The sequence below is a fragment of the Anabrus simplex genome, chromosome 2 (genome assembly GCF_040414725.1).
Source record: "Anabrus simplex isolate iqAnaSimp1 chromosome 2, ASM4041472v1, whole genome shotgun sequence".
NCBI classification, from domain to species: domain Eukaryota; kingdom Metazoa; phylum Arthropoda; class Insecta; order Orthoptera; family Tettigoniidae; genus Anabrus; species Anabrus simplex.
Window position 1 is genome coordinate 1222065894 of NC_090266.1, and position 13007 is coordinate 1222078900.

A 13007-nucleotide genomic window follows, 5' to 3' on the forward strand; every position below is an offset into this window, starting at 1 on the left:
GCTGAAATAGTTTTCTTGCAATGCAGTTTATTTATTACGCCATCATACACTCCAAGAATCTAGCATGCAGAAACCAGTATACAAATAGTATAGGTGCAATTTTGTCTTAATTCGTGATTGTCTGTTATTCCTGTGTTAAGGGCAGTGCTTCATATTGTATCGAGAAAGGGAGTTCTATTCATAGATACTCTCATCAGAGCGTATAGGTCAAAATTTGAAGCATGTGCATTCATCACGAAGCCTCAGGCACAATTTTGAGACATTTGGTCTGTGATGATTTGTTTTATACAGGGTTATTCACCTAAGGTGTTACACGGAAATAACTTCTAAATCATTACAGATATCGGCATTCTGTTTTCATATTAGTAAATGGTACCCAGGAGCTTGTAAATCAATTTGCTACGTATTCTCATGGGGTGATCAATAACCAAGATATTGATACTAACTCCATATTTTGAAATAGAATGGCACAATTTAATACAGCTGGTCTAAAAGTTCAACTGCGTACAAGTTCAAATATGTAAGTATTTTCAAAATCGGACAGTTAGTTTTTGAGATATCAATAAGAACAGAATGCACTGTTTTGCATGCCGCATCAGTTAGCGTGAAGTCGGGCAAGGACATATTGACACGCAAGCAGGTTCTTGAGTGTGATTCCAGCCACAGAATGGATACCAGGAATGTAAGCATATCGTACACATGTGATGGGTGTGTGTATGACAGGTGAACTCAGTACAGGGAGGTGTGATGTTTTTAAAAAGGAATAAAATTACTACTTTGACTACAAAGGAACATAACGAAAACTATAATTGGCACTGGTTTCAGTGTACAGAACATACTACTGTATGAATTGAAAAATAAACATAGTACAGGACACCGGAAGAGCTCCTTCTAGAAAAGAAAATGAATAATCTCCCTTCCCCGTTGTGTGTTCGCCAGTCATACAGTAACGTTGCACACCCACGGTATGTTATGGTACATCACATTATGTGTTCGATAGTTTACAGTACATGCCTGGTATCCATTATGTGGCTGGAATCAATGCCAGGAAACAGCTCGCTTGCCAATACGTCCTTGGCCGACTGTACGCTGTCTGATGCGGCATGCAAAAGCCCAAATGCATTCTTATTGATATCACAAAAAGTAACTGTCCGATTTTGAAAATACTTAGATATTTCAACTTGTACGCAGTTGAACTTTTAGTCCAGCTGTATGCATTCTTGACATTCCATTTAAGAATATGGAGTTAGTATCAATATCTCGGTTATTAATCACTCCATGAGAATAAGTAGGACGTTATTTTACAAGACCCTGGGTACCATTTATGAATACAAAAACAGAATGTGCCGGGCTGAGTGGCTCAGACGGTTGAGGCGCTTGTCTTCTGACCCCAACTTGGCAGGTTCGATCCTGGCTCAGTCCGGTGGTATTTGAAGGTGCTCAAATACGTCAGCCTCGTGTCGGTAGATTTACTAGCACGCAAAAACTCCTGCGGGACTAAATTCCGACACCTCGGCGTCTCCGAAAATCGTAAAAGAGTAGTTAGTGGGACGTAAAACAAATAACATTATTAAAACAGAATGCCGATATCTTTAATGGTTTAGAAGTTATTTCAGTGTGTAACATCTTAGGTGAATAACCCTGTATATTATGTTTGAGACAATTGAGTGGCCATTTTTATATGGTAGAAACACAAAACTGTCATTGTGACTGCTTTAGTGGTAATGAAAAGGAAATAAATTCAGATAAATGATATGTGGGCTCAATAGTACAGTTATTAAGAATTGACTCCCTTCCAAGAACATTTCGTTGCAGACAGTATTGAGTGATTGGAAGGATTTTTGGTTAATTGACATAATAGTGGGAAAAACTACAAAGAGAATGAATTCAAGGTGTGAAGAATCCCACACAGTTACATTTTTTCCTATCATAGTTAAGTGTTTCATACTGACCGAGATGATAAAGATACATTCATTGCTATAAAATATATTTGCGATGTAAATTAACAAGTAGGCCTACTTACATGACAGGTATTTCATTAATCTGAACTTGCAAGGTGCTAGATTCCCTATGGATCGGAAGATTCATTGTCTCTTACATTACTAGAATCCTCTCCTAAATTACTTACAAATTCATCACACTCCACACCTAAAACACTTCTCAAACGTGGTCTCTTTCTCCGATAGTAACATGACCGACGGTGGATAATTCTTTTCGTGCAATGTAAACACTTTAAACAGACACACCGGTGAACTCAGATGTTAGTTTTGCGATATCATCAATTACACGGTTGGGATAAGTTTCTATAAACTTATTAAATATATTTAACACAAGTCTTCTCTCTTCTTTTTATGTATTACACATGCATGAACCGCTTTGTGCATAACCACTGCAGCGAACAGAATCAAAGTTGTGCATTCGTGATCTTGGCAGATAGATAAATAGGAGGTTTTCTGCGAGCATATATGGGATGTTTAAGATTCGCTAGAAGCTTAGAACAGTAGGCCTAATATTTTTGCACTCAGTACTTCAAACTGTCTTAAACAACTCGTTACAGTTCTATGAAATTTAGAAATGGACTATTTACTGGGCGGACAAGTGAAGTGTAAAGCGGTCGAAATCACATGGTTTTGTTTACACCTACTTTATTCTCTAGTTGGAAAGTGTGGGTTTTTTATTTACTTTATTTGAATAAGTTATAAAGGCTTAAATAAAAAATATAAACAGTACATAGATTAGCAAATAAAAATTATAAATAGTACATGAATCAGCAAATAAAAATGATAAACAGTACATAAATTAGTTAAGTGCAGGAGTCACAACAAAAACAGTAAACGCAATATTATACTACACTTGTAGCAGCAGCGTCTGGCATCCTGCAATAGGTAAACTGTGCTGTAATTGTGTATCTTAAAATTGTATGGAAATGCACAGTATAAGATAAAATAAAGATACTGTACATTGATGCTCCCTTCTTTGCATTCGTCATCGCACATTTTATCCATTCACAAATTGCCTCGCTTCTGGGCGATTAATTTTTCCAGTAGGCGTAAATTTGTGCGCTTCGTCTGCTATCCAACGTGTGTACAGTTGCTTCACTGCCGCCTTAAAAGGCCGGTCAATGCACACGTCAAGTAGTTGGAGAATGGATATGTTCACAGAAGAATGACACTACGGCCCACGCAGGGTTGCCAACTGAGTTTGGCACAGTCCCATTAGATGGATCTTATAAATCTGCAGTTTTTCTCCAATTCCCCCTAGAATTTCAAACTACTATATTTATTGGAAAAGGGGTGTGGTCAAACGTATATCATCACATATTGAATGACATGACAACCAATATATCACAGTTTACATTAATTTCCAAGTTATAAAACATGCATAACAGGCGCAATCCACCATTTCTAGACAGCGCAGGCTGGAGGGTAATGATGGCACTTCCCGTCTGGTATGCCGTCAGCTGACCATCACCTGTTGACAGGTCGCCGAGACCAGGGCCATATAGTATGCTTCTGACCAAATGTCTGAGACCCACCAGCCCCGTCATATGAAGTAGAGCCAGAAAAAGCGAGACAGATGATTATACCAGAAAGACTCCAATTTCCTATTTTCAGCAAAGTAATAAATAAAGCCATGATGCATCACTATGTAGACTTTTAATTTTCATTAGCATTAAAATATAAAGCCTTGCTTACTAATACATAATTAGGATCGTCGGTACTATGCTGATAAATAAAATCATATTTAGTAGCAATGATATTTCCATGTAGATTCCAGCTATTCAAGTTAGAATCTGCCAGAAAACCTGCTAGCCGCTGTCGTTGGTTTTCACTCGCTAATTTAACATTAAAAGCCAACGGACCTAGCGGGGAGAACTGAATTGGCAAGCACAACTACACGTTTCCCATCAAAGCAACCCCGTTCAGATTTGTATATATATTCATAATAGTTGATACATTTACTCCCTTCAGTTGCTAGACATTTGTTATCTCCTCGCTAGTGGCGGACTAATGCTAACATTGAAAACTTGGTGATCCCGGACCGTGTTGCCAACCATGAGGCAAATAAAACCCACACTGCAATTTTTTACCTCAAAATTAAAAAGAAAAAAATGATATGTGGTGTTTGTTCACATAAATACGGTAATTGCTGGGAATTTCGCAGCCAAAATGTGAAGCACCCTGACCTCGAAAAAAGACTGTGTGATTATGTAGATAAGACAATATGGATACACAGTTACAAGTGAAATGTGCCAGCTGTGAGCTTAACCCGCTTGATAACACTGTCAACAGGAGAGGGGGAATCCAGTGCAATGATATGAACTGGCACCTATAAAAAAGTAAATGTGATGGGTCATGTTGTACATAACTGGTGATGTACAAAAGCTATCATCTTACATGATATTTAAAAGGAAAACCATTCTGAAGGTATCAGTGAATTGAAAGGTGTACGGGTGATGGTGAATCGGACTGGGTGGATGGACAGTAACCTTGTGGTTGAACGGATTGATGCCTGCTTGGCAACATTGCCCGGGCGCACTGCTAAATTTGCATAGGGTGTTGGTCCTGAATAGCTTCCACGGACAAAGGAGCTCCAGTCATAGCTATTTGCAGATGATAACAGAAAGTTGACTCCACGTGCATGGGCACAGATGGGAACAAGCAACAAAATGAAGAGTGGTTTTCATTACTGCCAGTCGATAACTAAATACAGAAAAGTATCTTTCCCACTGCATGTATTGTGGCGGCAAGAAATAAAAGGAAGGCAATTGCCATGCTGAAGCTAACAAACGTCAGCAGCCTCCGTTATTTTTAATGTTAATAATTGGTAACTAGCTACGAAGAAAGATGTTCTGAAATACTAATACCGTATGTTAAGGAAGCTACTTGTTGCATGTATCTCAGTAAGTGTTATTAGTAAAGTGTCAGGTCCATGACTAAATGGTTAGCGTGCTGGCCTTTGGACACAGGGGTCCCGGGTTCGATTCCCGGCAGGGTCGGGAATTTTAACCAACATTGGTTATTTTCTCTGGTACAGGGACTGGGTGTAGGTGTCATCTTCATCATTTCATCCTCCTCATGACGCGCAGGTCGCCTAAGGGAGTCAAATCGAAAGACCTGCACCTGGCGAGCCGGACACTAAAAGCTGTACTTCATTTCATTAGCAAAGTAAGGGAATAAGGTGTCATTGGGAGATTATCTATCAGTTGTTCAGCTTGTATTTTCTTAATGATTTCAAAGAACTTTAAAATTTATCAAACATTTCCTTCGATAAATTATTCCAGTACTTAATTCCTGTTGCTATAAATGTGTATATGCCCCAAATTGTCCTCTTGAATTCCAACTTTATCTTCATATTATGTTCCTTTTTACCTTTAAAAGCTCCACTCAGCCTGACAGCTTGTTTGCAACATTTTATGTAATTATATTGGTATACAAGGAGGGGATATTTAAACCTAATCAGTACAATATTAAAAAAGAAATACAATTGGACCTATATTTTAAATTGAGTCACATATTGAGTCTCCCCTATGAATGGGCCATCCTCAGCTGAATACATCTATAGTCTTAAATACTAAAATAACTTTCTTCCTTTATTGAAGGATATCACTGTCATTGTCTTTAAAATGGGGATTTTAAAACTTGCTGTGCGCCAAATCTCCCTTCATAAAATGTAAGCATGCTCATCTTAAATAATATATAGAATATTGTTATACAGAGGAACTGGCTTGCTAGATGTTACTGCATTGTAAGGAGTTGATCACGAGGGAACATCCTTGCTTACTATGGTAGTTGTTGATAAAGTTGATGAGCTGTTGACTAAGGAATTGTCAAGACTGTGTCAGTTTCAAGTCTGTGGTTGAGAATAAAATACATGTATGTCTGGAAAAAAGGAGAAAACTATGTGAAAGATCGTAAAAATTTAGGATTTAACCCATTCCGGTCTGGGCCTTAATATCCCTAAAAAACATTCTAGACTGGGCAATTTTAAGGATATTTAAAACATTATATCTCTGTACCTGTAGAAGGTATTTGCATGATTCTTTTTTCTTTGTGCTTGTTTAAGCATCTAGTTTTGAAAAACGCTTTTTGTATTATGTCAACTATCACTTGAGAATTTGAAGTTGTTTATATATTATACCATGTTTTGCAAATGGAAAAAAGATCTGACGGATAACTAAACAAGTATAGTTTTCTGAAATACTGTTATATTTACCCTATTTTGCTAATATAAAATGTGCATTGCAGTTACAAAACAACAATAATGAGTATGATATAACAATAATAATTTTTCAATAATAATAGTAATTACAATAATGAAAATGGGAGCTCTTATTAAATTTTATTTTAATTGATAAATTTTGTCAAAAAATACTCAAATGTAAAATTGTTTCATTTACCACAAAAGACTTCTGAGAAAGGGAAAATACAGTCTTCTAAACAGACAACTTTACTAATATGTAGACAATCTTACATATTCACGCAAATATGAAGTACGCTGGAACATGCGCTGGGCCGTAAAACGAGCTCCAATCATAATGAAATGGAAGTTGTTGTTCCAAATTCATATGTGAATAATATGTTCATTTGCGCATAAACTTATATCATAAAATATCGAAAATATCATTTTCGTCAAGCACATGTTTTTATTACATGTAACTAGTCTCATGATTAGACCCGTATTGAAATTTTGCTATAAATGCTTACAATATAGTGATTATTTTAATCCACCTATTCAATACAAATTGGTTTTGTGTTGCTAGTTCATAATACTACAACACGAATTTACAGGGACATGTAATCTCGCACCGGAAAAGACCAAAAAATCAAAATACGCAACCTTTACTTACACCAGTTCAACGATCCACCAAATAGCAAATCCACTCAAAAAGCAGGATATGCAAGTAGCCTTTAAAACACATAACACTAATAAAAACTTATTTTTTAATCATAACACTGTAACTATTTGATGATAATAATAAACAAAATCACAAATAAAAATATATAAATAAAATTACTCAAAAACTTAATAAAATACTTGAAATAAATTAATAAAATATTTAATCGAAATGTCCGTGGTATGGGCGCCCGAGTTCACCAGAATGGATCCCTCGAATTTTGATAGAGCATGATAAACTTTATATCCCAGGGCGTGTACATAATGCTGCGTACTGGTACATCTGCTGCAGGCCTTACCTAACCTCCTGAAAACGACTAAATAGGTAGGAACTGCACTTAGGTTCATCAATAACTCCACTGATTCTAAGATAACTAACTATATTCTTAACAAAATCCGTGCATGAGCACCTCATCAACACACAAAATTATAGAACACATAAAATATTGCTGGAAGACTCCATATTTACAACAACAATGAAAACAGTGGGAAAACGAAAGGAAGAACTAAGCTACCATTTGTAGATAGTCCGATGAACAATGTACATGTATGAAGATAAATACCCTTCACTGTCTCTATATCAATTCGACTTACCGATTCTCATAATCGGCAGTTATCACATCACACAGATACTGTACCTTGTAATACTGTGTTCACATATTTTAACACTTGTTGTAAAGATATATACACACGTCTGTCGATCCTCAACATAAATTATGGAAAGTCTGAGATACCTTTCACCAACATATAATGCCAGACCTCCGCAAGTACTACAATACTTAATGCATACGCCCTCCACAATTTGTTGATCAGCCACTTTCCACAAACATAACAAGACTACATTCCATGAACGTTTGAAGTCCAGTCCATTGCAGGCGTGTCACTCGAATACCGTATATCCAGCACTACTTCCTACTCGTACAGTGCGTCAGTTGTCCTTCTTGTCCGTGCAGTGTCACTGCTTGTAGTTGTAGTAGTTCCCTTCCGCTGTGATGTCGGAGTATATAAAGACTTCGGCATTCCCCTTCCTCTCAGATGATACGTCTGGATTGGTCCTTGCTCGCCAATCATGAGTGATCTCTAGTCAAGACCAAGCCCTGAACTCATACTTGGTCTCAAGACAATAACAAGCGCTCGGGTATATCCCATGAGTCATACAAATTTCCCTAGTACCACAACAAGCTCATCTCCTCAGACTGGGATATATACATGACTAATAGAACTTCCCGACGACAACAACAATTACATCTCATAAGACACTGGGGTAGCCACATGACTCATCCAAATTACCAGAGTTATTAAAGCAATGTTTTCCCACTCGTGCAAAACAAATTACTCATACCTACATATATGGTTACCTTCCAGCTTACAAAGATTAATGACAAAATATACAAATGAAATACTTATGATAATAATAATAATAATAATAATAATAATAATAATAATAATAAATCGAATACTAATAATAATAAATTGAATACTGACAATAATATCTCTAACTTCTACATACAGTGCGAGGGTGTGATGTATGTACTATCACAACACAGTAAATTCCTACTATAACAAATTTCAAAGTTCCGGAATATATGGACTAACATGCACACAGTGTAAATCTTCATACGTTGGCCAAACTGGCTGCAGTTTCCTGACCAGGTACATGGAACACTTTAACGCCTTAAAGCATAATAAATACTCCGCAATGAGTAATCATATGAAAGAAACCGGCCATCATTATACCTCAGTAGACAAAGACCTTAAAATAATCAAAAGGATCGAAAAGGGGAAGCTAATTACAGAGTTTGAAAACATTTGGATCAATATTTTAATAAAAAAAAAAAATTGAATGACGCGGCCGAAATAAAAAGCCCGTTAATAGAACAGTCGCCAACATTGTTACAAACTTTCAAATCAGATAAAAGCAAATTCTTTAGGATATTTAATCTAAAAACACTCACAACAGAAACTATTTCAACAACAAATCCCCCTCTACATAACACGCCAAAGCTTAACGTCCTGCCCGCAGGATCGTCCCCTACCCCCACCTTGACAACAGATAAGAACTTCCCACCACATGATACGCCAATAGCAAACTCCCCGCCCAACATCTATCCCCCTCAACCCCCTACTTGCCCCTCACAACAGCCCCTCCACACGTACAACACAAGGAGTAGAACCACAACAGACATTAGTCACAGTAATGTAAGAAAGACCACAAGACTTTGTAGCAGCAGTGAAAGGGGTAAGTGAAAAAATATAACCTCAGACTCACATTACAAGCACAACAACACACAACAGTATTTCAAGTTAATTTGCATTTGTTCCAGATGCTTCACTCATTCTATTACCTCGAAAGAAACATAAACAGCTACTCAAGATTTGGATAGAAGCCCCCCCTTTTAACTACAACTACATTAATACACTCTGCTACCAATGGATATTCAAGTCGCAGTAAACAAGAACTAATTATTCTAATACTTTCACTGATCAAATCTGCAAACTGCAGCAAGCCTCGAAAATTCTAGAAGCTGGTCTCCAACTGTTCCAAGATTTTAATTTTTAGAATATCATTTCGACTCAAATTACACATGGAGTCAAATCATAGTTGTTTTTAAATAATTGCATTGGAGATCACAATTACTAACCAAATTCTCAATATCGGAAATTACTGTGTTTCAGAAATCCATGGATTTTAGAAAAAATGGCTCCTATATTTTAACCTTCAGTTTATATTTATGACTCAGATTTAAAGCCATATTACTGTTGATCCAATCAACCACAGCATTGTGAAAACAATTTTAGCCAAATTTTTAAATTGTAGTTACTATGTTTTGGACGTCAATGTATTTTAGAATTAGGGGTTACTCCAATTCAACATTGTAACTCATATTGTCATACTTTTAATGTGTACATAATTCCTATGTTTTTTACATATTATTACTAAACATGGATTTATACTCAAGCAAAAAAATTTGTAAAAACAATCCAAATACGACAGGTCTCAACCTTGAGACAATTATGTAGGCTGAAGGTGCCTGTAAATAAAGCAAAACATGTCCCTGTAAATTTGCGTTGTAGTATTATGAACTAGCAACACAAAACCAATTTGTATTGAATAGGTGGATTAAAATAATCACTATATTGTAAGCATTTAAAGCACATGTTTGCCACGAGAAGCCGTGTCTTAGAGCTCACTGAGTGACAAGATGCACGCTAGTCGAAAATATCGTAAATTCTCTGATGTAGACATATAATACTGCCATCTGCTTAAATACTCTTGTAACTAATACATGAAGAAGCACGATGTAACCACCAGAATGCGTGCATAGCTCATTCTCGATTTTTAGCGAGTTGTCAAACCATACTACAGGCTATACCCGCTGCGCGGCCTGAGCGTGATTTCGGCAGTTAGACCAGAAAGAGTTAAAGTCACTCCCTCGGTTCTATGTAGGCCTTGTTCCAAGCAACTGTCTTGGAGGTGCACTGAGTGCTGTCACTTGGAGTGAGCTGTTACTTGCAGTGCAAGTGGAGACTGGTGGGGCCACAGGCAGAAGAGATTGGCGAATGTCTTTGCAGCGTTGATTGATGAACTTTTTAAAATAAGATCGGCAATTAAAGGGTTGTCTGTATTATATAAAATGTTTGTTTAATCTCTTATTTCATTTAAGTTATAATTTGGGTTAATTGTTTAGTGAGTCATCATACAGAGCATTGTCTTTTGTGCCGTCAAGGGCATTTAGATCAAACACGTTTTAAACCACGGCTGATGATTTTTCATGTGATGGGTTAGTAGAATTGTTAGCAGAATTTCTGCAGCGATAGCATTCAGGACAAGATTACTTACTGATTTGTTCAGTAGAAGATTATCCCCGACTCCTATGAAATATGCTGTTTTGCTGGTGGTAGTAGTAATAATAATAATAATAATAATAATAATAATAATCGTATGGCCTCAGTTACCATTTGCAGGCATTTTAATTCGTTGCCATCTGGCTGTCTGCTCGTCAATTTCGATATTCTGTTTTACTCTAGGTCTACTAAATGGCAGAGTAAACCAAACCTCTCTTGGGAGTCTATGGCGGAGCTTTAATTAATTTTGTCGAATGAACACCAAATATGTCACCAGAGATTTTTACATGCCGAGATCGTACGAAATGGAGTGTCGATAGGACATTTTTCTGCCCTTCAGTAATACGAATGAGTCTTCTAGGTTTTCGGTGCAATAGATAAGACTCTCTCTCATCAGTCAGTAGAGCTGAAATATGCCACAGTCGGAAGGGATTAAAGTGTTTGAAGTGGGGGACAAGTTAGAAAGGGAAGAGCATGGAAAGAATGTACGGATGTCTGTAAATTTAACAACTCAGGTATACACAGGTTAAAATGTATTGAATGTGAAGCATCTTGTGTAAGACAGACAGGCAGAAGTTATGCTATTTGATGCATAGAACATATTAGCACATTGGTGATGGGCCCCAAGAATTCTTGTAGTTTCTCGGCCGACCATATGTGACGGGCTATGACAATTCTCGTTTTTATGGACCCCGTGTTTCCTTGATCCCTGCTTCAATCTGGTGGCAAAATTATAAATTTTACATGTTTTTTTTTGCGTGTGGCTTCCGAAGAGGCCTGGTGCAGATCTTTCGAGTTTACATCGTACAGGCGACCTGCGTGTCTATGAAGATGAGGCCCTACCTGTGATGAATGAAGACGGCACACATACCCAGCCCCCGAGTCATCAGAATTAGCCAATGAAGGTCAAAATCCCCAACACGGCCGGGATAACAGCCATGGAGCCGGACAGTTTTAAATGGTGTTGTCGTGGAATAAATAGTATAAGGCTACTATTGCTCTATCATCTTCTTTACTGTAAACACTATGAGTCTATGCTACTCTTGATTAGTACCGCAGCTTGAAAAATACCATGGTTCTACTTTACTAGCGATAAGTACCATCATGAGGGGCCATTGGCCTGGATTTTGGATCCCTTTGGACAGCAAGAATCATAGATTCAGAATTGTGCTTTGTAAGCAGCCCCTTGGTCAGTTATACTAATTTTTCAGTATAGTTTCTGGAAAGGTGGTGCATTGCAGGTCGGATCCACTGATTGTTTTAAGTTCATCATTTTGAATTCTAGCCATTGGATCAATTTTGGAATTACTTGTAACTTTCAGTATTGTTAGTTGGCTCCGCTGATTATCTTAAATTCATATTTATCCTTTCATCTTCATCATCGCATTTTAAATTCCAGTAATTGGATGAATTTTAGACTTATATTGTCATTACATTTCTTCTCATTTCATACCATTAGGGGCTGATGACCTAGATGTTAGGCCCCTTTAAACAACAATCGTCATAATCAGACGCCACTTGAGACCACGGGTACCTTAGTTGAGGGTTGGCATTGGTTCTTCTTACTTGTGCCAGGCTCCTCACTTTCATCTATCCTGTCTGACCTCCCTTGGTCACCCCTTGTTCTTTTCTGATCTAATACTTCAAAATTACATCTATAAGAATCGTCCATGCTGGCAAGATGAATCCGATACATCTTATGTTACCAATATAAAAGGTCCGTTATTGGTTCCCTATGGGAATCATCTTATATTTACGTTCTTCTGATCTTACCCCACCAAATAATGAATGCACTATAGTTTCTTCCCCCAAATGTTCACAAGGCATTTTTGCTGCCAAAGACTCAGGAACTTAAGATTTTTGCGATCACGAATCAAACCCTGTGCATACACTGATTTTGTTTCATGATCCCTTTATTCTAACCATACCAGTTTGTAGAAACACATGTGGGCAGTTTGCTAGCTTAGCTGAGACTTTATCCTGTTGTTTACCTATGCCCTTTTCCAGTGTTCTCGAAAACAGATTACCTTTAGCTTTTTTTACTATTGGTTCATGGCGTCGATCTCTACAGATCTTTTGCCACTATTTTCACCATATGTTAAGATCCTGCGTGTAAGTGGAATTGTGGAAGTGTAAAGTGTTGAATGTGAGGAAAGGAATGTTAAGGACGACAGAAACACCCAGTCTCGAGGCCAGGGATATTTGTCATTTACAATTTAAAACCGCTGACCCAGCCAGGAATCGAACCCGGGCCGCCGGGCAGC

General features: G+C 37.4%; 1 protein-coding gene across 13 annotated transcripts in view; it reads left to right on the forward strand.

Annotated features, from left to right (window-relative positions):
- Nucleotides 1-13007, forward strand: part of LOC136864815 (josephin-like protein) — a 255723-nt gene that overhangs the window by 38900 nt on the left and 203816 nt on the right. The window lies entirely within an intron of this gene.